The sequence below is a fragment of the Gossypium hirsutum genome, chromosome A05 (genome assembly GCF_007990345.1).
Source record: "Gossypium hirsutum isolate 1008001.06 chromosome A05, Gossypium_hirsutum_v2.1, whole genome shotgun sequence".
In the NCBI taxonomy this organism is placed as follows: Eukaryota; Viridiplantae; Streptophyta; class Magnoliopsida; order Malvales; family Malvaceae; genus Gossypium; species Gossypium hirsutum.
Genome location: NC_053428.1, coordinates 43133955 through 43139954, shown reverse-complemented (window position 1 = coordinate 43139954; position 6000 = coordinate 43133955).

Below are 6000 nucleotides of genomic sequence, written 5' to 3'. Positions count from 1 at the left end.
ACAGGCTGAAGATTATAGATCTTGTCTCTCTGAAGTTACAGTAGAACAGATCGAAGACGGCGAATCTTGTCTTCCTAAACCATAGTGGAGCAGATTTAAGCCACCATCCTATCTCCCTAAGCAGTAGCAGAGTAGGCTGAAGATTGTAGATCTTGTCTCCTTGAAGTTGCAGTGGAACAGATCGAAGACAACAAATCTTGTCTCCCTAAACCGTAGTGGAGCAGATTTAAGCCACAATCCTATCTCTCTAAGCAGTAATAGAGCAGGTTGAAATCAATAATTCATATCTCCTTGGAGTTTCAGCGGAGTAGATCGAGGCTACAAATCTCTTCTCCCTGAAATGGCATTGGAGCTGCTCGAAGCCACAGCAGATCTCCTTAAAGTTCCAGCAGAGTAGATCGAAGCTATAAATCTCTTCTCCCTGAAATGGCACTGAGAGGCCCGAAGCTACAATTTGTATCTCCTTGAAGTTCCAGTGGAGTAGATCGAAGCTACAAATCTCTTCTACCTGAAATGGCGTTGGAGCGGCTTGAAGCCACAGTTCATATCGCCTTGAAGTTTTAGCGGAGTAGATCGAAGCTACAAATCTCTTCTCCCTGAAATAGCACTGGAACGGCCTGAAGCCATGATCCGTATCCCCTTGAAGTTTCAATGGAGTAGATCGAAGCTACAGATCTCTTCTCCCTGAAATGATATTGGAGCAGATTGAAGCCATTACACCTTATCTCCTTGAAACGGCAATGGAACAAGTTGAAGTTAAAATCTTATCTCCCTAAAGTTGCAGTGAAGCAGGTTGAAATTAAAAGTCTTATCTCCCTGAAGCTGCAGTAGAGCAGACTGAAAATAGTGAATCTTATCTCCCTGAAGTTGCAGTGGGGCAGATTGAAGCTACAGATCACAAACCTTATCTCCCTGAAGTTGCAGTAGAGCAGGTTGAAATTACAAGTCTTATCTCCCTGAAGTTTAGTAGAGCAGACTGAAAATAGTGAATCTTATCTCTCTGAAGTTGCAGTGGGGCAGATTGAAGCTACAGATCACAAAACTTATCTTTGTAGTGGGGCAGGTTGAAGTTACGAGTCTTATACACCTGAAGTTACAGTGGAACAGACTGAAGATAGCAAATCTTATCTCTCTAAAGTTGCAGTAGAGCAGATTAAAGCTATAAATCCTATACTTCTGAAGTTGCAGTAGGTTGGATCAAACTTACTATGGTGAATCTTATCTCCCTGAAGTTATAGTGGAGTAGATTGAAGCTACAAACCTTATCCCCCTGAAGTTGCAGTGGGGCAAGTTGAAGTTACAAGTCTTATCTCCCTGAAGTTGCAATGGAGCAGACTGAAGATAGAAGATCTTATCTCCTTGAAGTTGCAATGGAGCAGATCAAGCTACAATTGCAGAAGAATAGATTAAAGCCACAAACCTCATCTCCCTGAAATTGCAGTAGAGCTGAGTTAAAGCTATAAGCCTTATCCCCCTGAAGTTGCAGTGGGGCAGGTTAAAGTTATGAGTCCTATCTCCCTAAAGTTGCAGTGGAGCGAATCGAATATAGTAAACCTTATCTCAAAGTTTCTGCGAAGCAGATTGAAGCTACCAGCCTTATCTCCTTGAAGTTGCAGTGGGGCAGAATGAAGATAGTAAATCTCATTCTACTAAAGCTGCAGTGGAGCATGTTGAAGCTACTCGAAGAAAAGAAGGGCCAAGAGAAGCTGAGGCTCAGTAGGTCCAGGGAAAATTGGCCCTTTTATGGTCTTTGCTCTATTCTCGTTGCACGACAATGAACAAAGAAAGGCAGCTGTAACAGGCCTATTTTGCTAGGCCCGAGCTTAAACCAACAAAAATAGTCCATATTACTAATTAAAACCCAAAACCCCATTACACCCAAAACCCTTAAAACAAGCTAAATTATAGTGGCCCAGTAACGAAAATAAACTCAATGGCCCAACATTTTTCAGAAAATAGAAACCCTAGGGTTTCCCTTCCTGCTAGGCGCCGCAACTACCACCCATGTGCCTCCTTGCTGCCACCAGTGCGCACGCCGCTCAAACCTACAAACAGAGAAGAAAAGGCAGCACACAACAGAGAAAACATAGCAGAGAACAGTAATAAAAACAGAAGAGTAACAAATCACATGTAATCGGCTATAAAGCCGAAAGAGAAAATCAATGTAATGGGGGGATTTTGGAATACAAAAAAAAACATTGTATTTTCACACGCATAGGAGAAATAAAAAAAAAGAAGGGGAAACATTAAAAAGTGGATTTCAATCTTTTCTTTCGGATTCAATCTTTTCTTTCGGATCTAAGTTTTCTTGTTTATTTCGTTTTTGTTCTATTTCATCTTCTTTTTATTTTTATTTTTTTAACTTACTTTAAAACATAAAAAAGGGGTAAATAAAAGAGAGGAGAAAGGGAAACTTACCCAGATCTTCGCGGCCCCGACCACCGTCGACGGTGGAAGCCACGGCGGCTTCAAGGAGGCATGACGGCGACGCCCCAAAAATGGGTTTCTTTTGAAACCCTAGCAGATGAAAAGAGGATTTGAGAGAATCATCTAAGTTTTTTTTGAAAGAAATAAAGAGAAAATGCCTTTTTTATTATTTTTTTAATATTTATATTAGAAGCAAACAGCGTCGTTTTGATGTTTGGATTCAGAGACCAAAACGACGCCGTTTTGACCTCTGACTCGCGACCCGACCCATTTCCCTTGAGGATCCGCGTGTTTTTGCAGTGAATAGGGTAATTGTCCGCGCAGTCCCTCTGCTTTTGCGACGCCTTGCAATGTGGCCTTTGTTCGCTTCTTTTATTTTTTTAATTTTGCCGCATATTTCTGCATTCGCTTCAGATCGATCCATCTTGAAACGTAGCACATGAGGGCTAGGGATATTTCCCAGTCAGTTCCTTATTGTTTCAACGCATTTCATCTTGGTCCTTGATGGCCAATTTTATGTTATTTACAATTTGCACCTTAATTTTTAATTCAATTTCAACCTAGTTCTAATCTATTTAATTTATTTATTTATTTATTATTTCAATTTTTTTAGGAAACTATTTTTATTATTTATTTTTTTAAGCTTGTTTTTCTTATATTATTTATTTTAAATCGTGTTATTATCATGTATTCTAAGTTTTACATATTTTAAACTATTATTCATTTTAAGTTTCATATACATTATTTGTTTAAATTATTATGCATGTTATTTATTTCTTAGATACCTTTTATTTTAAACTATTTTACATATTATTTATTTAAAATTTTTATATGTTATTTAGATATATTATTCTATATGTTAATCGCTTTAAGTACCTTTTTATTATTTTTATTTTGAACTTTCCATATATTATTTATTTTTAAGTATTTTTATATACTCTTTATTTTAAACTACTTTATATATTATTATCTGTTTAAAATTTTCATATTTAGTATTTAGTTTAAATTGTTTTATATGTTGTTTTATATGTTATTCATTTTAAAATTTTTATATTATTTATTTTAAACTCTTTTTTATGTTTTTAAAGGGTCTTATTCTATTATTACTTTGTGTATTATTTCTTTTAATTTATTACATATATTTATGTATTTGAAATTGTTTTATATATTATTTTATTCTAAATTGTTTTATATTTATGTCAAATCTTTTTCATATATTGTTTATTCTGAATCATTTCATATATTATTTATTTTAATTTTTTTATATATTATTTATTTTTAAACTTTTTATATCTTTTTACTTTAATTGGTTTCACCTATTATTTATTTTAAACCTTGTTATATTATTTATTTTTATATTATTTTAATTCATTTGTCTTTGATTATTTATGTTGATATTTAAATGATGTATGTTATATGTGTTTTTTTTTTTTCATATTATTTCATATTGTCCATTAGTTTTTTTGTGCTGCTACCTTAATTTTATTTACCTATTTTTGACAACTTGTTATAGTTTTATTCTGATTTGTTTCTTTAATTAGCTCTATTTTTAGTTTTCATTATTTCGATTATTATTGTTTAGATGTGAGCTTATTGCTATTGTGCGTATGTTAACTTGTTTTTATTTTATTTTATTTATTTTTATGCTATTTCCATTCATTAATAGAGTTCGTTATCCATGTATATTTTCCATGTTTATTCACCTTCCATTCATAATTGTCATATTGCAATTTTCATCTTATTGATCCGAAATTCATGATTCCATTTCATTTCAAGTCAAATTAATGTATTTTGGGTAGACTTTATAAAACAAAGGCGATGTTTGATGTTTAGAAATTCGAAGGATCGTGCCCTAACGTATTGGGTTTCGATCTTTCGTTTATTTAAATAATCAAATTTCCCTTTAAAATCTCGTCTGCGTTTTTTAAACTTTAAAACAAAAGCGATGATTGATGTTTGGGAATTTGGGAAATCGTACCCTAATGTGATGGGTTTCGATTGTTTATCCAAATAATCAAACATTCCTTTAAAATTCCATCCACATTTTTCTTCAAAAAATAAGGCAATATTTTGTGTTTGGAAATTTCGAGAAAATATGCCCTACATGCTGGGTTTCAATTTACCATTTGACCAAATAACCGAATATCCTTTTTAAAATTTCAATGCATGAGTTTTGGAAATCATGAGATGATTTTGGTATCGAAGGTTTGAAATATCGTGTCCTACGTGTTGGATGTGACATTTTATTTCTTCGAAACAAGAGAATCTTAATATCCACTTCAAGTTATCCAAACATTCATAAAAAGGGATCCTATTTCAAAATTTATTTTAAATCTTTTCAATTTTCGACATTAAGACATTAATTAATCGATGAGGTACCAATTTTGGGCGTTACGAGGGTCCTAATCCTTCCTCGTATGTAACCGACTCCCGAACCCATTTTTTCAAATTTCGTAGACCAAAATCGTTATTTTAGTAAACCAAAATATTTTATTAAAATGACCAAACTTCTTGGTGATCCGATCACACCTAAACAAAAAAGATTGGTGGCGACTCCCAATTTTCGTTTTCTTTTCAAAATATAAAGTCGATCCCTGTTTTTCAAAAAAAATGTTTCGACAATAACGTTACATAATATAAATATTATAAACAATTATAAAAATATATATAATGAGATAGATAATTAAAATAAAATTGCCAGCCAATGTTTTCATGGTTTTATTTCTAAAAAATAAACTGAAAAATAAAATTACATAATTTTTCACCACAAGACATTCCTTGGGTCTTCAACCGCCATCGCATCTTTTCCTCATCATGGATTCCTTTTGGAAAATTACATTTAAGTCCTATGTTCGTTTCCGGCTCACAAGAATTCTATGAATTTATAAAAAATATAACTCTACATGGAAATGAAAATCCACGGTCGATTTCCTAATAACCATAAAATAATTATATAACCAATATATAATATCTCATCAATTCCCATATATAACTCAAAACATGCATAAAATCTAAAAAATGTCACTTTCCATCTAATCAAATCATTCAAGAAGCAGAGAAATTTATTTTGATTATCTGTTTATACTTATAGATAGAGCACAACGTGGCTCTAATATTGATTCTTGGAAAAACGAGTTTAAAAAATGATGCACAAAATAAATTTAGGGAAAAACCAGAGTTTTTAAATTTTTTCCAAAACAAGATATTGGTTGTGATATCTAAAGTAATAAACACTTAATCAAAATTTTATCTTTTCAATTCGTCTAGAATGAGCGCTTTGACCGAGTAGCCTTCTCCAATATCCTTAAGCTCACGTCCGTCGACTGTGAGCTCACTTCGAGTCAGAAAATTTTTCACAAAAACTACTAGTGGGGTAATTTTGTAATTTCTCTAAAATTTTGGGTCAAGTTGTAAATCAGAAAAATATCTCTAGAAATTTTTTAGAATAATCTCTTCAGAGAATTTTTTTCTCTACAACTTTCTCTTGAATTTAAGCATGTGTAAATAATGACTCAATGCTCTTTTTATATAAGGAGTATTTAGAGAATTCAACTATAATTAAACTTAATTACT